General features: G+C 40.1%; 1 protein-coding gene across 7 annotated transcripts in view; it reads right to left on the reverse strand.

Annotated features, from left to right (window-relative positions):
* The window catches only part of SEPTIN11 (septin 11), a 95,606-nt gene that overhangs the window by 48,480 nt on the left and 26,314 nt on the right, over positions 1 to 20,812 (reverse strand). The window lies entirely within an intron of this gene.

Consider the following 20,812-nt stretch of genomic DNA (forward strand, 5'->3'; position numbering starts at 1 on the left):
GAATGCATCTCGTACGTATTGGAGGTAATCTGTGAAAACCTTCTTTCCCAAGAAAACAGAGGTCATGGTATGGTTTGGGATTCCAGAAACTAGATATTGAAAGCCTCCTTGAAAAAAAGACTCTTGGTGTTCTTTCTGGCTCTGTTACCAATGATCCTTATATGCAAAAACTGAAGTTTGAGTGAGAAAATGAGCCTCAAAACCCTATTTAAAAAGAAAAAAAGAAAAAAGAAAAAAAGCTTTGCACAGGATCATTGATATTTTTAAAAAGACTGGTTCATTATTCTTCTATTTGTTACATAATGATGACAGTGATTTCTTTTAATAATCAAGGGCTGAGACTCCATTTCCACGTAACTACATAGGCAGAGAAATAGGACTCCCTAAATATAATGTTTTTAAAGGAGTGTTTTATGAACAATATAATGGCTAAGGTCCTTGCTGCTCTAAAATTCTAATTCTGTGAAATAAAACTAAAAATCAGCACACTGCCTTAATACCATGGTGGCAGCTGCAGGTTTGAGGTCAAAGGGGCAGAGAGCAGATGCCTAGTCTATGAATAGTTTCCTTGAAACCTGCCAACACTGAATAGGAGACTCAAGAGTAGGCACTCTTCCTTGAACAGGATGGCATGGTTGACAGCTCCACAAGCAGCTTTCATAGCAGGCCCCTGGGCAGGAGGCCCAGTAGCTGGCCAGGCCTCCTCACACTACCACATGGACCTAATTCTACCACCTGCCCCTTCCCCTTCCATACCTCAAAGGTTCAGACGCAGGTATTTTTAGGCTGTTTACCACATCCTTCAAGATGTGGGGGAGGAGGATTTGAAATGAGTCTGGGTTATATTTAGAACTCTTTCCGCCACAGCTGCGCAGTGGCTATTGTGCATCAGGCTGGGAGATGCCACCACACCAGCCTTTGTTTGAGTTGTACCTCTGACCTGAACAGTCAGTGAATGGCCTGAAAGGAGGCAAGACAGGGAAAAACCATCTTCCTATGCTCCCCCTCATTCCCACCACAACAGTTCATTTCCGGGGATGGGAGGGGAGTGGATTATTACTGTAGATTCCACATTGTTGGGTTTTTAGATTCAGATCGATATCCACCCATAAGCCAATCCTGGGAAAGAATCAGAGTTAGTAATTATAGCTCTCATACCAGAACCCCATGCACAGCATCTCATATTCTCACCATTTCCAAAACACGAGAAACCACCCACACACCCACTGAATATTTTTATATCCACTGAAAACCACATACAAAATGAAGGGTTATAAAACAGTTTGGTCTTGAAATTTTTTTAATTTAAATTTATTTCTTCAGAGTCTGTCTTCTGACTTTGTAATACAAAATATGTAAATTTTATATGGCCATTTTAAAATTCCATAATTGGAGCTTAATTCTCTGCCCAATATTAAAGTAACTTGGAGGGTTACTGGCCATCAGTATGTGACTGGAAAAAGGGAAGTAGGAAGTTCCTCCTGTGGTTCATGAGCAGGCTTAAAACCTGGGAAGTGCTGTAGGAAAAGCAAAGGAGAGGCTCTAAGCCACACAATATAGCAGCTGAATTCCTATGCTCCAGGATTTTGTCACCATGTTTACTGCTTCTTGCCTTAGCTGTCTCTCCCCAAGAAGTATAGGATCTCTTTGAAGTCTATGGATATGGTCTTTAGGAATTTCATCTATTTTCATGTCCTTAACCACTACTACACATCTGGAAATGACTCTCAGCTTTTTATCTCTAATACTCAACTTTTTGCCTGAGTTCTAGTTCTGAATTTCTATCAAAGGGATGGTTCTCTTGGGTTGTCCCATCTCAAACTGCTGTTCATGAAACCAAAATCTATATATTTCTCTATCCCAAACCTTATTTTCTGTTAATGGCACTTAATTATGCTTGAGAGCCTCCTACTCCTTTCATAAATTCCACAGTGTTATCAAGACCACATCCTCTTCCTCTTTATTCCTACTAACTCAACCACCTTCCAGCTGGTCCCCTTACCTCCACCCCATTCCCTCTAATCTTTCCTCTCTCTACTTTGCTGCAAAAGGGACCTCTGAACTCAAAGGCCCCCAATCCAAACTCCTTGGCCTGCCATCTCAGGGCCTCCATGAGCTAATCCCAAATCTCCGACCTAATCTCTCACTTCTCCCCATAGGACACCTTACACTGCAGCTAACGTGAATTACTATTCCTGAGACAACCACACATTTCTCCCCATCAGAGTTTATTCACATCATTTCCTCTATCTGGGAAGACCTTATAGCCAATGTTTTCATATCCAAATCTTTCAGATACCACTGAAATTTGATCTCTAACATTATCTTTACTATTAAATCTCAGAGGGAATTTCAATAAACATTCTCCTTAACAATGAAAGGAAAATAATGACTGGATAAAGATGGGTCACGTCATTTGGTATTCCATGACCATCATAATAGCTAATGTTTATTGACCATTTCCAGTGTCCCAGAAAAGCCTTAATAATGAACTAATTTATCTTAACAATTCTGTAAGATGGTTACTATTATTACCCAACCTCAACTTTAGATGAGAAAACAGAGACACAGAAGTTTAGTTACTTGTCAAAAGTCACACAGCTAGTAAGCTGAGGGGCTGAAATCTGAGCCCACAAGTCAGGTTCTAGAATCCGGAGGCCTTGCACTTAGTCACTGGTATGGCAGGATGACCTACTAAATTCTCAGATAGTCCCAGACAATATAAATGGTTTTAGCTGCTATTAAAATCCAATATGTTAAAAAAAAATCCAATATGTTAAAGTAGGAAAAAAATTCTTGGAAGTTATAATTCTTTGGCAGCCATGAGAGATAGAAGTCGAGAATTAGAATTGGCAAAGTAGCTCTAAATATATTTTCACTGGTCCTGGCAATGCCAAGGCCAGTCTTTGATTTTTGCAGCCATAGCACATGAAGCCAGTACTGTAAGGCTTAGTTTTGACCATTCTTTAAATGAAAGTACCAACACAGAGCCACCAAGTAAGTAACTCAAGACCTTAATTGATTTAGTCCTCCATTTGCTATCTACAGAGGGATTTGTACTTACATTTTTATGCCCACTCCATCTTGAAATGGGTTGTGATTAATTCTATGGTATAGAATAATTTAACAATTTCATTTTTCTCTTTTCAGGTCACCTCCACATGGACACAATTATTTATTTGCTCATTCAAAAATCCTCACTGCTCAAAGCACTAAGGGAACAGATATTTTTTGTTATTCATTGATAAACACTCTTCCTTTTTTTTTTCTAAAGATTTTTAAAATTTATTTATTCATGACAGACACACAGAGAGAGGCAGAGACACAAGCAGGCTTCATGAAGGGAGCCTGACGTGGGACCCGATCCCGGGTCTCCAGAATCACACCCTGGGCTGAAGGCGGCGCTAACCACTGAGCAACCCGGGCTGCCCTCTTCCTGCTCTTAAAAGGTTTTCCAAAAAAAAAAGGTTTTCCATTTAGGGGTACTTGGGTGGTTCAGTTGGTTAAGCTGTTGACTCTTGATTTCAGCTCAGGTCCTAGGATCAAACTCCCACATCAGGCTCTGTGCTCAGCAGGGAGCCTGCTTGAGGATTCTCTCTCTCTCTCTCTCTCTCACTCTCTCTCTCTCTCTCTCCGCCCCCTCCCTCCACTTTTGCACTCACATGCTCTCTCTCTAATAGATAAATATATCTTATGGGACAGGGGGAGCAGAGGGAGGAGAGAAGCAGACCCCATGCTCTGCACAGATCCCAATTTGGAGCTTGATCTCAGGACTGAGAACCCCAGCCAGAACCAAGAGTCAGACCCTTAACTAACTGTGCCACCCAGGTGCCTCTAAAATAAATTTTAAAAAATTAAAAAAAAAAAAAGAGGTTTCCCATGTAGCAGTAGAGACAGGACATCAATTAATAATACCACTAAGGATGAAAGTGATAAACACCATAACTTTATGGTTAGTATGAGGAGAGAAGTAGCTTTTGGCTAGGGAAATTCAAGGAACACCTTTTGGAGGCCAGAGCTCCCCAACTCTACCAGGGGAACAAAAGTCCAGCTTGCAGAAGCCTCCTAGATAAATGCTGTCTATGCACAACAGGTCACTTTACTAGGAATGTATACTCTGAAGTTTATAATTGACAAGTTTTTTCAGAATATGCCCTGGCTAAATTCATCATTAAAATAATTATAAAGTAAATTATTTAAGAATGTGTGCCAACACCTACATTCTGAGTGCTGCTTTAAAATAAGTTCCACAGGGTCACCAGGGTGGCTCAGTGAGCTGGGCATCTGACTCTGGATTTCAGCTCAGGTCATGATCTCGGGGTCATGAGATTAAAGCCCTGCATTGGGCTCAACACTGGGCATGGAGTCTGCTTGGGATTCACTCTCTTTCTCAGCCCTTACCCGCCCCCCCACCTATGTATACTCTCTATCTCAAAATAAATAAAATAATAAAATAAAGTAAAATAAAATAATAAATTCCACAATTCCAACTCTTGCTTAACCAGGAACAGTATGGCACAGGGTTTGGAGTAAGACAGCCATGGATTTGAATCCCAGCTTTGCTTCCTACTTTTCTTAGTCTCTGATGGAGCACTTGGCAGGGTGGTTGGGAGGAGTTAAGGAATAAGTATGATAGTGCCTGGCACTTAACAGGTCCTCAGGAAACCTGAGTTTCCTTTCCCTAATTAGGTGGGAAGAAGAGATAACTGATTTTCAAATCTGAAATGAGACAGCTCTGCACTACTGCTGGGCAAGCCAGGAGAAGCTGCTGATCAACAAAACCCTCAGAACTAATCAAGAAAGAAAAATCACAAAGGGAAGAACAGAATGAACAAAAAGGAAGCAGAGGAGAGAGACAGGATCTAGGCAGGAAGAAAACTCACCTCAACCTGGAGAACCATTTACAGAGCTGAGGGAAAAGCCATAGAATCACATTCCTATTTGCTGGCATCAACATCCTCCACTGCTGGAAACCATTCTGGAGTCCCCTCTTCACTTTTCCCTTTATTTTAATCCAGCCCAGAAGCCTCCTGAAATTAACTGGATGTGCCCAGATGGGTTCTATTCACTGCATTCAAAGTGAAATGATAACCCCTTTCCTTGCTTTTAAAACTGAAGACTTGGGATCTCTGTGTGGCTCAGGCATTTAGCACCTCCTTTCAGCCCAGGACATGATCCCGGACTCCCGGGATCGAGTCTCACAAGGGGCTCCCTGCATGGAGCCTGCTTCTCCCTCTGCCTGTGTCTCTGCCTCTCCATCTGTGTCTCTCATGAATAAATAAATAAAATCTTTAAAAACAAAACAAAACTGAAGACTTCAGGAGGTGTAGGTAGGTCATCTATGGCTGCTGATCCTTATCAGCCAGCGGAAGCGGGGTGCATGTTACCAAGGTGATATATGTTTTAATGTATGTTGCAAACAATTAGACTTGATTTTTACCTTTACAAGTAGATATTACCATTTAAATTTAGAAAGATCTCACCCATTTAAAATGATATATTTTTTAAATTTAAGCAATAATGTTATACATTCACTTAGCTGGAGATTTTGTTGACAAGAAGTGGCAATTACATTCTTCTCAAAGCCTCATTTTATAGATAGTAAGTTATATTGACCCAAGTCAAACCCTGGGCTTCTATTTTCTCATTGGTAAATGAGATTTAATCAAATGGCCTCTAGGCAAAGTCTTTGGTTATAATGCTAATTCCAAGGTTTCTTGAATCTGGAAGTCACAGATACATAAATCCAATTCTTGAATCTGGAAGTCACAGATACATAAATCCAATTCTTAAAGACAGCCAACAGGAGGTGAAAAATTCCTGGTAGTATATTTTCTTTAGCCAGATCAAGACAGCTCAATTTTTAAATGACACTTGAAAGTGAGTTTTTATGGGTTATCCTAGGAAACTCCAAACGTAATAGAAATCTGTGTGTATGCCTCTGTTTTCCAGCTTAACTTTTCATTTTTGCTTAACTCTAATGACTTAAAAAAGTCCATCCTTTACAACTGCCTTGCTTTAAAACATTTTTTCCTTCAGCTGTATCTGCAGTCTTCCACAAGATTTTTGAAAAGTGGATTTATAGCCTTGAAACAAACAGGAAATAACACTTCTATGTAAGTGTTAATCATCCATGTTCAAGAAAAAAAAGGAAATTTTCATGCTTTCATTCACTCATCAAATATTTATTGAGTACCAATGTGTGCTAGATACTGTGCTAAATGGTAAGGAAGTGATGGTGAGAAAATAAAGCATCCCTAACTCATGGACCACTCACAGACCATATAGTCTAATGGGGCACATCGATGTTAATCAAATAGTCACAATATACAATCATAAGGTATCCAAAAGTACAGGATGCAATGCATCCTTACAACTCATGTGACTGGCTGTGTCATTTTTCCAGTGAATCCACCAGCCTGCAGTAGTAAAAACAGTGTTAGTCTGTAGCATTGTTGGATATTAATTCAGTAGACGGTCCTTAGATAATTGATGTGCAAGTTTCATGCATTCAAATGAAAACAAAGAGTCTTTCTGACCACCACTGCCTGATGGGAAGAGGTAGAAAAGATTGAGACTCAAGTCTTAAGAAAATGAATGTCCGGGGATCCCTGGGTGGCGCAGCGGTTTGGCGCCTGCCTTTGGCCCAGGGCGCGATCCTGGAGACCGGGGATCGAATCCCACGTCGGGCTCCCGGTGCATGGAGCCTGCTTCTCCCTCTGCCTGTGTCTCTGCCTCTCTCTCTCTCTCTCTTTATGACTATCATAAATAAATAATAATAAAAAAAAATTTAAAAAAAAGAAAATGTCCAATTTTGAATGACATGCTCCCTTTGCTCTCTTTCTTCCCCTACCTCCATAAAGAAGATGCCCACTTGGAGAAAAGAGGAGGTACATGTCCCTTCTTCATCTTAGGTAGATGTTTTGAGGTCCTGTTTCAGTGTACCGATAGATGCCACCTACCTGAAGATAGGCAGAGAAGAATATGCTATTCCTTACATGAAATCCTTGACTGAACACCAGCCAATATTAGAGAAATCCTGGCCTCACAAGAAGTTTTACCCAAGTGCCTGATGGGTCATTTTCATAAATACACACTCTTATCTAACTACATTTTAGAGATTTAGAAATGGTTTCATATTCTCTTTTAAAGAAAGAAAAGTTGGTGGGAAGATGGGAAACGCCCTTAGTTCCCATGCAAAAGGGAAAACATTGGAATGCTAAATATCCCAAACCACAACTATGAAGTCCACATGGGGATGTTTTCAAAGCTAGGCATTGCTGGGGTAATTTCCATAATATAAAATGTCTGAAGCATCTCATTACCAGTGAGGATCGCGTTCTTTAAGGATGACCTGGAAAACATTTATGATTCTGCTTGTCATCTATACCATGAAATCTCAAGGTCAGAGCCAAGAAAACCACCAAGGAAATTGTCTCACACAAGCAAGCAGCAGAACAGAGAAAGCCAGGAAGAAGAGGGAACAGGAGGAAAACCATAAGAGGAAAGAACTTGAATGCAACCCAGCTAGGAATGGTGACTAAGAAGGAGTATCCAAGGGCCAGGCCCCAACTCAGCCAGCCAGGTAGAAAGATCAGCTCTGACCAACAAACCCAGGGAGCCACCCTTGAAAACACCACCAAATAACCAGAAAAGATCTGGATTAAAATTGAATAATTGCCTTAATTTCAAGTGTGATTTCAAAGTAAGTCTCTCCAAAAGACTACCAGAGAAGGAACGCATTTTGTTTCTCCAGATTCTTGCAAAATTAATGTGTAGGGGTTTTCTTTGGGAAATGTGTATGACTATAGGGGAATTTTACTTTCTGAGTCTTATAGTTCTATATTTGAATTATTGCAAAACACCTTTTAAACAAAATAAAAGATTTTAAACATCAGGGAATGCTAAAAATAGTAACAAATAATAAAAATCTTTTTAAAGGAAGTAATGCTGTAATTTTTATTGCAGCTAATAGATGGATGATAGGATAAAATATACAAGTATCTATTTTTTTCTCAGAACCAAACCACACTGAAAGTGATAAAAGTGAGCAGAAAGGTAGAACAATGCAGTGGAAACTGCTTGATGGGTGAAGTCAGAGGACTCAGGGCAACTCTGCCATTGTTTAGCTGTGTGACCTAGGGTAAGTCATTTAACATTTCAGCCTCAGTCCTGTCAACTTTAAGATAAAGTACTTTACAGGGATATTGCAAGAATTAACATAATTCGCTATCCTCAGCTCAGTTTACACACTTTTCTCAGATGACTTCTTCCTTGCCCACTTTAGTGACCTTCCATAGGCTAATAACTGCCCAGTCATAACTTGGAGCCCCTCTTCCCTCCTGCGCATCCATGGTCTTCACTATGCCAACATCTCCTAAGTGGAACTCATCCTATTCCCCATTCTCAAATTTAATCTGTCCTCCCTCACTTTTTCTTTTATCAAATGGCAACATCTAGTTCAAGGTATCAGAGAGTCCCCTAGAATAACATCAATTAGCATACGTATTGCTAACCTTGATTTTAAAAATGTGCATAAATTTATAGGCTTCCACCCTCTTGCAGGAAAAAAAAAAAAGTCCACTGTATAAATCATTAAATGCCTGCTGGCCTCTGAATTCTACAGTCAAGGCTTCTCGAGGACATCTGTACCAAGCTGGCTTTTCTCCTCTGTGCCCAGATGTAACAAACACCTACCGTGCCTTTTTTAGCCAAATCTTTCCCACCCAACCCTTTAACAGACTGAATCCAGTCTATCAGTTGATTCATTACTTGGATAGTCCCCTTCTCCTAAAACTACCCCCATTAGACTTCACCAAAATTTATATCTGTGTGACATTTTACACAATCATATTCTCCAATGGCCTCATTTTCAGATAAGGAGGCAGGTGCAGTGGCTGACTGGTTTTCCCTATAAATTGGAACAGGTGGAGGAGAGACAGGGCCACAGTGAATACCTAGTGCCCTGGCGCCTGATCCAACCTTCTCTCCATTACACTCCGGCTCACTTTGAAGGTAAGAATTCATACTGGTTGCTATCAGAAGCCTGATACCCAAGAGCTGGAAACAGCACTGCCTGGGTTCCTGTTCTCCTCCATCAGTGCCCCTAGCTCCTATCCTCTCTACATCCTCCCTCCCATCAAACAGTAATAGCCCACACTTCCTCCAAGATCTGCCTGGCTTGTCTGTGATTAGAGTCCCACCTTGGACCCAACAGAAATTAGATTTCTCACATAATTAGGAAAAATTCTGATTAAAAGCAGTCCCCAGAAATGGGTACCTGAACTGAAGAGAGCCCCAGCAGCTGCTTACCACCCTGGATCCTGAGGGGACAGGTGGGGGGATGGGAGAGGTAGAGCTGAATTACTAATAAATCAGACATTTGGCAATCCAAAAATTGTAAAAAGTGGAAGGATGCACTTTTTTTCTTACAGACAGAATGTTTTTCTAAAAGTCTATGTAAACTCTGAGAGGCAAATTTAACTGCATGCCAAGAATTAACAACAAAGGCATTTTCTTAAGTTTCCAAAGACTACCCTTTCTTTTTGAGTCAAAGTGACTAATGCCTGCAACAGCCTAATGTTACAAAGTGTAGATCAGAAAGTCTCCCTGTTTGAGAATGACAAGGCCCACCTGTGCATTCCAGACACAAATGTTGCAATGCTCAGAGGAAGAGGAGGTGGGAGGGAAGCAATGTGACAAACAGTCATGAAGTATTTATAAAGGCACGATCCAATTAGAAACAGATGCTACAGCTGTTCTCTTGCACTGCTCGACATCCTAGAGATGATGAGAGGCTCTTCCCATGGCTAGCCACCCAGGAAAGTTAATGAGGAAACCATGGAAGAGGTTCATAATCATCTTAAAACCCTCTGGCTCTGCAGTGGGGTCCCAAATAACTGGATTCCATTTCAAACATATCACCTATCTTGCAGAGGAGAAGACCACCCAAATGTCTCACAGTTGCTCATTTGCCCTGTCTCTACAGTGTGGTATAGGTTCCACATAAACTTTTTCAGAACAGTGATGAATAGGAGGTCAAAGATTATTAAGAGCCCTTATCAGTTGGAAGTTTCTCCTTCAACTTCTTATGTACAGTTGTACTCCTCATATTCACACATCAACTCCTTAGTGCTTCCTATCTGAGAAATCTCATGGCTCAATTCACGTATTTCTATTCACGTATGCTGAATGCATTAATCTGCAAATAATGAAATATGGATGGGACACTTCCTTCCCTATGCCACCATTTCTATCACCGGATATAAATTAGCCACTTCCTTTTTGAAAGATATAATTTATTTGTCCCTTTCTGATAATAGAAGAGGATTTCAGTTACGGTAATGACCATGTAATAGTAGTCCCTGAAAAAGAAGAAAAATCCAAACCAGCTCTAAGGCAGTCCATAAACAAAAGCACCAGGGATATTTCAGTCCCAACCTGGCTACTCAAAATAGTCATATTCAGGCCATATACAGTTCCTAAACCAGGCTGGCCTAGAACATTTCTGAGTGCAGTGATAGATTTCCAGCCCCTGAAAATTGAGGGGTTATACCAAAAATGACCAAAGCCATGGTAAATACATTCTTAGGAAATAAATTAACATTTTATATCACTCTGCAAGTATTATTAAACAATCCTGGCCAAAATTCTCAAGCCTTCCTAAGAGTTCTACTTCATCTTAATCTTAGCCCTGGATGAAACACTATCAGTGTGAAACAGAAGTTGTTACATACATTTGGCAGCATTTATTAATTTCCTGTTGCCACGTAACAAATTATCACAGACTCAGGGCTTGAAACAACACCTATTTATTAGCTCTTGGTTGTGAAGGTCAGAAGTCTGGGTGTGGTGTGGCTGGGTTCTCTGCTCAGGATATCAAAAGGCTGAAATCAATCAAGGTGGCAGACAAACTAAGTTCTGATCTGAAAGCTCTGTAGGTGAATTCCACATCCAAGCTCATCTGGGTTGTTGTCAGAATTCAATTCTTTGCAGCTGTAGGACTGAAGTCCTTTTCTCCATGTCTGCTACCCACCAGGGAATGACACAAAAGATCACCCAGTTACTAGCCATGTGACCACCTCCTCTTCACAGCCAACACAGAATCCCTCATGTGCCTCTTCACATTTCAAATCTTCAAAAAGAGACTAGTTCCTTTTAAGGGACTGACTAGGTCAGGTCCACCAGGATAATCTTCATATCTTAAAGTCAGCTGTGTCATAACAACTTAATCATGAGTGACTACCCCATCATATTCCCAAGTTCTGGATGTTATACGGGATGTGTTCACCAGGGAGCTGGGATTTGGGGGCCATTTTAGGGTTCTGGGTTATAATATTCCTATATTTTTCTGTGTAAATTTAGGATAGGATTGATAATATCCTATGATATGATAATAGCAAAAAGACAAATTAGTAAAAGGATAGAAAACTAGATCTCCCTCAAGTTACCAAGGCAAGTTACCACTAGCTAGCTAGAGAGTCATTTTGCTTTTGGAGGAAGCCTTCCAATAATGGAAGTAAACTTTCCAAATATTTAAGTGACTCTACATAATAAGAATTCTAGGAAATGCAAAAGCTTTTAAGGAACTTAAGCCTTATTAGGAGGAAAAAGCATTGAGATAAAACAGAAGTGCCAAATGTTTGGTGATGAAATATGGCACAAAGGTTATCAAGGTTAGTCAATGGAGATTGACATGGGCCATAGCAAAAAAAGTAAGGCTTTCTTAGAGGAGGACAGATCTGGCCAAGGTCATGATAAGATAAAAATAAGATTCAGACTATTGTGGGGAAGGAATGGAGACAGGAGGAGAGAAAGAAGTAGTATGTCAAGGGAAGCAGCAGGAAAACAAAGAGATCCAAAGGGCATAGAAATCAATGAACTGGAAAAACTGAAGAGTAATTAGGAGTAGAGGATATAAGACTAAAACTGGTTTGCATTTCAGCTTACTAGAAATACTCCTTACAGTATTATGAAGATACATATAAGCAATACATAACTAAATACATGCCCAGGCTTTGTCACTGGGGGCTCAAGTGTTGAATGAGGGATGGGAGTTAGGAACAGTCACTGAGCAGTCACATCATATTTCGTTTCCTACCAACCAATGCACTTATGAACATATCTTCTCACCAGAGCAGCAGACCAAAGAATCTGAAGTTTAAAGAATGAAGAAATGAAGAATTGAAATCTGAAAGAAGTGAAGAATCTGAAATCTAGCCAAAGTTTTAACCCAGATTACAAACCATTCAAATGGTAAGCTATTTCATGCAAGCTTTCTTTAAAGCATTAAAAAAAAAAAAAAAAAAAAAAAAAAAGCATACCTTGCAGAGACAAACAGATTGACTCCATTAGTTAGGACTATAATTTCGGCTATTTTTTTTTTTTTAAGATTTTATTTATCTACTAGAGAGACAGAGAGTGAGAGAGAGATTGAGGGGGTGGGCAGAGGGAGAAGCAGGCTCCATGCAGGGAGCCCAATGTGGGACTCGATCCCGGGTCCCCGGGATCACGCCCTGGGCTGAAGGCGGCGCTAAACTGCTAGGCCACCGGGGCTGCCCAATTTCTGCTATTCTAATCAAGCTAAAGCTTTCTTCTTTCTTACTCTGTTCTTCTGCTCAAAAATAGAACCAATTGACCTCTAAAAAAAATAAATACATACTCCCATCAGGAGACTAGACAACTCTGTGCCTTAAAGATGTTAACTGCATATTACAGAAGCATACATCCAGCTGTACAAGAAAGTTGGTTTAAGGGTTTTCCCATACATATTGGTGTGCTTAGGGAAGTAGACCCAAGGGATTATAACTTTCCTCTACTCTCAAAGGTTTGCTATTGATGGATGGTTCTGGATGCTGGCTCTCTTGTCTTGATCAACTAATGCAAAACAAACCTTCTTTTCACATGCTGCCACAGAAGAATGTTCCCACAGTCCCCTCTACCCCCTCCACTGTCTCTTAAAGAGGCATTTTCATTATCATTATTATCACGGTATTTCTGAATAATCAAGTAAAACCCAAGGAGGATACTACATACAAAATCTGTTATAAAATCCCATTAGCTCTTAAAAATAATATGTGCAGCAAAAAGCAGAGGCTGCATATTCTTGCATGTTGTTCCCACAAAGCACAAAGGGTTTGGGTCTACAGCCCAGATTTCTCACTGAGATGGTGTCAGGTTCCATCTCAATGCTCCTAGATTAACAGATTAAAAAATAGGGGATATGTGAATGGGAATATGTTTCTGACATAGCATGATTACAGGGAGGCATTAAGCTGAAATCCAAACTTGAAAAATTACAGCTTGGCTGTAATTCATATATTCCGTATGAAGAAGAAACTGAGAAAGTTAAATGGGATCCAGTGTAAAAGAAAGTCTTAGGCATCAATCCAAGTAGTTGCCTTTAAACTCTTCCAAAGCCTAATGGTTCATTAGAATAATTATTATTCACATAGTGAAATGAAAGGCAAGGGGGAGGGGTGGAAAGTGATCTTTATACAGGCAAAAGCAAGAAAAGCAACTTTGGCCATTTGGATTTGAGAAAAATCCAAGGCTCAAATCCCTCCCACATAAAGACGGTCAGACCATATATCTTACTATAATCATGGCTACACAGAGTTAAACCCCTTTTGCCACAATTGCACCAACTGTACATAGTGAGGTTGGTTATTACCAAGAGTGGGTTTTGTGCATTGTGGTAGCTGCAACCACCAATGTAGGGAAACCAGGCTTGGCATCTTTCCCCAAAATGCCTGCTCAAGCCAACTACCTACACACTCTTTAGCCCAGGTATTAATAATTTGGAAGCTAATGTGACAGCCACAAGTCATCTGGCTACTCACATGCACAAAAACATCAAAGCGTAATCACTAATTATTAGTGAGGCTTCACTCCTTATGGAGAGTAAAGCATTAATAAATGTATTTCATATTCTGGGCTCAAGGTAGAAAAGTAGATTGATATCTTTTATTTTTTTATTTTTTTAAAAGATTTCATTTATTTTTTCATGAGAGACACACACAGAGAGAGAGAGAGAGAGGCAGAGACACAGGCAGACAGAGATGGTATCTTTTAAAGGTATCAAATCAAAGTTGCCTGAAGTACCTGAATAATGGAGGTTAAAATACTCAGAGTAGCAAAAAGAGGGAACAGGCTCTACCACTTTCTTAGCCAGGAAACTAAGAAAGGGGGGAGGGGGTAATATTTCCCTTGATTGATCAACTAAGAAGCAATAGCTGAAGATTTATGTAAAGACTGCAATGCTAAGTGTGGTTTAGCAAAAACAAGATACTCTGAGACTACCATGTGTGGTCTCTTCTTTGAGCATTTCAGTATTTTCCTCCTTCTACAACCCTCTACATAAATAATGGTTCACTGGATGCTTTTGTGCCACATACAATACCTGGACCTTTATATAAAATCTTCCCATTGGGGTACCTGGAGGCTCAGTCAGTTAAGTGGACAACTCTTGATTTTGGCTCAGGTCATGATCTCAAGGTCCTGGGATCTAGCCCTGGTCAGGCTTTGCACTCAGTAGCGAATCTTTAAAGAACTCTGTGTCTCTCCCTCTCTCCTTCTCCCTCTCCCCCTCCATCATCTTCACATGCACACGCACTCTTTCAAATAATAAATAAATCTTTAAAAAAAATCTCCACTTAATCCTAATAACCCTGTGAAATAGATATTATTGGCTCCATTTTATAGATGAGGAAATAAATCAAAGCTCTATTAAATGACAGAACCAGTATTCAAAACCAGTTCTGCCAGATGGTAAGTCCATTACCACCAACACCTAAAGCTGGACCACTTCTTTTCGAAGCACACCCACCTCTGCACAGAGAATGTTTCCCTCTCAACTCTACCCGTCAAATCCTTCTCATCCTTAAAATTCCAGCCAAAAATTCCCTGGTTCTTGAATTACACACCATTGTTCTCTATGTTATAAGTGTTTAATTCACTGTGTTTGAGCCACTCATCACATCCAGCATTTGGCACTACACTTCTACACTTAGCTTTCCACTGGTCCAGCCCCCAGAAGAATGTGGATTTCTTTAAGGACAGAAAACCTGTTTTGCCCATCTTACATTGAACCCTACCGCAAGGTCACATGTGCCAGTGCTGTATATTTAGGGTGAATGAATACAGAGACTCAGTTCTCACACAGTTAACAGTCTTCCTCTGCCTCCTTCAACAAAAAATAACTGCCATAGAAGAGTGGCATTATTCTGGGCTAAAAGCCTCAAGATATGTTTGATGGAAGAGATGAGGTTTCAGAGGTCATTGGAAAATGGAGAATTAATGCTTCAGCTGCATGCCTCAGTATGGTCACTTCCCAATACCAGAGGCAAGCAATTGTGCCTAGTTTGAGGTCAAAAATCACAGAGGCATGGAAAAATATTCCATGCTCATGGATTGGCAGAATTAGTATTGTAAAAATGTCAATGTTACCCAGGGCAATTTATACGTTTAATGCAATCCCTATCAAAATACCATGGACTTTCTTCAGAGAGTTAGAACAAATTATTTTAAGATTTGTGTGGAATCAGAAAAGACCCCGAATAGCCAGGGGAATTTTAAAAAAGAAAACCATAGCAGGGGGCATCACAATGCCAGATTTCAGGTTGTACTACAAAGCTGTGGTCATCAAGACAGTGTGGTACTGGCACAAAAACAGACACATAGATCAATGGAACAGAATAAAGAACCCAGAAGTGGACCCTGAAATGTACGGTCATCTAATATTCGATAAAGGAGGAAAGACTATCCATTGGAAGAAAGACAGTCTCTTCAATAAATGGTGCTGGGAAAATTGGACATCCACATGCAGAAGAATGAAACTGGACCACTCTCTTTCACCATACACAAAGATAAACTCAAAATGGATGAGAGATCTAAATGTGAGACAAGATTCCATCAAAATCCTAGAGGAGAACACAGGCAACACCCTTTTTGAACTTGGCCACAGTAATTTCTTGCAAGATACATCCACGAAGGCAAAAGAAACAAAAGCAAAAATGAACTATTGGGACTTCATCAAGATAAGAAGCTTTTGCACAGCAAAGGATACAGTCAACAAAACTAAAAGACAACCTACAGAATGGGAGAAGATATTTGCAAATGACATATCAGATAAAGGGCTAGTTTCCAAAATCTATAAAGAACTTATTAAACTCAACACCAAAGAAACAAACAATCCAATCATGAAATGGGCAAAAGACATGAAGAGAAATCTCACAGAGGAAGACATAAACATGGCCAACAAGCACATGAGAAAATGCTCTGCATCACTTGCCATCAGGGAAATACAAATCAAAACCACAATGAGATACCACCTCACACCAGTGAGAATGGGGAAAATTAACAAGGCAGGAAACAACAAATGTTGGAGAGGATGAGAAAAGGGAACCCTCTTACACTGTTGGTGGGAATGTGAACTGGTGCAGCCACTCTGGAAAACTGTGTGGAGGTTCCTCAAAGAGTTAAAAATAGACCTGCCCTACGACCCAGCAATTGCACTGCTGGGGATTTACCCCAAAGATTCAGATGCAATGAAACGTCGGGACACCTGCACCCCGATGTTTCTATCAGCAATGGCCACAATAGCCAAACTGTGGAAGGAGCCTCGGTGTCCATCGAAAGATGAATGGATAAAGAAGATGTGGTTTATGTATACAATGGAATATTACTCAGCAATTAGAAACGACAAATACCCACCATTTGCTTCAACGTGGATGGAACTGGAGGGTATTATGCTGAGTGAAATAAGTCAATCGGAGAAGGACAAACAGTGTATGTTCTCATTCATTTGGGGAATATGAATAATAGTGAAAGGGAATATAAAGGAAGGGAGAAGAAAAGTTGGGAAATATCAGGAAGGGAGACAGAACATAAAGACTCCTAACTCGGGGAAACGAACTAGGGGTGGTGGAAGGGGAGGAGGGCGGGTGGTGGAGGGGAATGGGTGACGGGCACTGAGGTGGACACTTGATGGGATGAGCACTGGGTGTTTTTCTGTATGTTGGTAAATTGAACACCAATAAAAATTAATTAAAAAAAAAAAACATTGAAAGAGCGCCCAGCACATATTAAACATAACAATTATCTAATATATATTTATAGCTAAATTTTAGCATTTATTTTTTTACCATGAGTATTAATTACTATTCAAAATTTACCATACTGGGGTTCTTGGGTGGTTCAGTTGGTTAAGCATCTGACTCTTGATTTCACATCAGGTCATAATCTCAGGATTGTGAGATAAAGCCTCAGTGGGGAGTCTGCTTGAGATTCTCTCTCCCTCTCCCCCATCCAGAGCCCCCCCCCAATAAATAAATAAATCTTTAAAAAAAATAAAATAAAATAAATAAAATTTACTGTCTTTCACATAATAAAAAAAAAATCACAGAGGCTCTTGCTCTCAGGACACAATTATTCTGCTAAAGTTAAAGTTAACACTTATAAAGCACTTGTGAATGCTCTCACACTCTCTCTATATATATTTATATGCATATGTCAGGCATCAACCTGGATACTTTACATTGATCTGACTTATCATCACTTCTGAGGTATGTACTATTACTATTCCCATTTTAGAGTTGAAACTCAGAGACTGAGCTGCTCAGGGTCATGCAGCACACATCAGTGGTTCATGGGTAAAGAGGCTGCCTCCAAAGCGTATGCTACAACATTAACAAGGCCTGGTCAATCTGGTATACACCAGAGTGATAGGTGTGTCTTGGCCATCAGGGTACATCCACAGCTTCCACAAGTGCATTGCACTACCGAAGTCACCATCTCCCAAGGCCAGAAATACTAGAAGCTCTGCCATGCACACCAACCCTAGGCTGCCATGTGGGAGGATGCAAGGAAAGTAGAGGCTAAGGGGAGTGTGGAAACAAGCAAGAGAAAGGAAGAGTCTAAGAGGTGCACTTCTACCACCAACTGCCCAAATTGACTTCTTTACTTCTCACACAGAAGGAACATGTCTAACCTAAAGATTATAGACTAAAGCTGAGCAGCCGACCATACTCACTGGCTCATCTAAAAAGCAAACATATCAAGCCTCTTTTCTTATTTCTCTCTGGCAGGGCTAGGAAAACCAGTCACAAAGAAAACTCAACCAAAGCTCTTACAGAAGATACAAAGAACATGCATGCATCAGACAGAAGAGTAAGAAAGGCAGTGGCTGTCCTAATTAAAACCACATTACTAAAGCATCAAGTATCCTCACTTCTGCCTTCGTGATTCACATACCACTGAGGAGCAAAGACAAATACAGTTGTGTTTCCCCTAAAATTTCCAGTAGTAAGGGCTAGAGAAGAAGAAATATTTTCTGTACCCCTGCCTACTGTGTGCAAGGAACTGGCAAGCCATTTTATCAACTTAATTCTGCTAAACAAATTCACCTTGAGATGCAAAGACATCTCCAGATTCATGACCTCATCCTGTCTAGAGGAGAAGGTTTAAAGAGATTTATCACTGGGATCCCCGGATGGTGCAGCGGTTTGGCGCCTGCCTTTGGCCCAGGACGCGATCCTGAAGACCCGGGATCGAATCCCACATCAGGCTCCCGGTGCATGGAGCCTGCTTCTCCCTCTGCCTATGTCTCTGCCTCTCTCTCTCTCTCTGTATGACTATCATAAATAAAATAAAATTTTAAAAAAGAGGTTTATCACCCACAACTCTAAGACTAAAGAGAAAATAAGTATCTGTTGATATACAGATGGAGCACCATTATCCACTTCTTCTGAGTTTATATTACAAACTAGACCTTTTCAAACTAGTAATACTGTCACCCTCAGGGTGACTAACATTCCTAATCCTAAAGCTCACCCTGAGCAAGGCATTACTTGGCAATTTCACTTATGTTGTTTCATTTATTGTAATATGTATTCAGACTCCCATCTCTAAAGGCATTTTACTTGCAATAACATTCCTTTACATGAACTTCTGCAGCTTACAATTTGTGCAAATGTTCAAATTACCAGCCACTGTGGCACTGACACAAATACGCATTTTTTTTCCTTAACAATCTATGAGGCAATTACAGTTTACTCAGGCCCATGGAAACCATATTCAGATTTCACCTATTTAGGCAATATTTTTGCGTGGGCAACAAATGGCAAAGCCATCTAAAAATCAAACTTCAATAAACCTGAAGTTACATATTATTGAATACCATTTTCTTCTCCTCCAATAAAAACTAGTAGTTGGCTTTCTCCTGAATTTTTCCTATGGTCTAAATTTCTCTCTCATCCAATATGCTGCCTTCAGAATACTCTCCTCTCCACCTAATTCCATATTATATTGTGCAGCTCCACTAATCCATCTTAAAGCAAATAAGCACACACACATATAAAACTCCTTTAGCCATTACATTCCAAAGCTAAAAATCCTCGAAGGCTTCCAGCTCTATTCCAGGTAGGATCTACTTTAAATGACATATACTACCATTCCCCTGGGCTTCAGTTTCATCATCTATAACACAGATAGATAAGAGGAGAGGAGTGGTTGAGGAAGAGTATATGAATAATGTCTACTTCTTAAATTATGGGACTCTGTAACTCACAATGTGGTAAGAGAAGAAAAGTTGCCAGAGCCTACATTAGAGTAACTATCAGGCTTCAAATAAAACCTTACTACAAGTATTCAATCACCAAAACAAGTATAAAATATTAAAGCCAAATGTGAAGATACAACAGAGGGATGGATCCTAATGCAAGTCAAATAGTGGGTTGCCCTTTTCAAGAAGTACAACCTTAGTATAGTTTTGAAACCACAAAACCAGCCTATTTTCTGGCAGAAAGCAAAACAACTAACCAGCCTTTGTGGACCTGTATTAATGAGACACCAAAGGCTCAAAGCAGTGGGAGGCTTTTGTCATACCATTCCCACATCAAGAGAGCTCAGGATTCTAGCCCCCTATTTCAGCTTGAGAATCTCTAATTTTGTTTATTCACACAATGAGAGAATGATAAGCCTTAGGCCTTGTGTTAATACCTTGTACAGGAAGTGAAAATAGACTGATGGATATAGTTATAATTCATGTATCCAAACAGGTTTTTTTTTAATTTTTATTTATTTATGATAGTCACAGAGAGAGAGAGAGGGGGGGGGGGCAGAGACATAGGCAGAGGGAGAATCAGGCTCCATGCACCGGGAGCCCGACGTGGGATTCGATCCCGGGTCTCCAGGATCACGCCCTGGGCCAAAGGCAGGTGCTAAACCGCTGCGCCACCCAGGGATCCCAAACAGGTATTTTTTAGACCTAGAAAGATTCAGAGGATCCATGCAAAAAAAAAAAAAGAAAAGAAAAGAAAGAAAGGATTAAATGAGAAAAAGAACAGATTCATTGGCTTCCTGGGTACTAGAAACCAGAGCTTTCTTTAAATATGTCTGTAACATACCCTTACCATGTAAAGAAAATATAACAAACACTGGTTTGTACCCAGTACCTAGCACATGTAACTGAAGATTATTGAAAGTTTTGATGCTCTATGGTACTTTACATGATGGCACCCCTGTCTCTCATGTCCACCACCAGACGAAAACACTATCCTTATTTGCATTAAGTCATTTCTTGTTTTTCTTTACAGTATTAACTTATATACCCCCTCAGCACACTCACTAAGAGTCCTAACTTCAAAATAATAGAAGTGCCCACTTCCTCCTACATGCCACCTATCAGGAAACCCAATGCTCTTCACTACAGGGGAATGAATGGGGAGACAGAGACTAGGAGAGTTACCTTATTCTTTTTTTAAGATTATTTATTTATTTATTCATGAGAGACAGAGAGAAAGGCAGAGTCATA

Source organism: Vulpes vulpes, unplaced genomic scaffold, assembly GCF_048418805.1.
Source record: "Vulpes vulpes isolate BD-2025 unplaced genomic scaffold, VulVul3 u000000899, whole genome shotgun sequence".
In the NCBI taxonomy this organism is placed as follows: Eukaryota; Metazoa; Chordata; class Mammalia; order Carnivora; family Canidae; genus Vulpes; species Vulpes vulpes.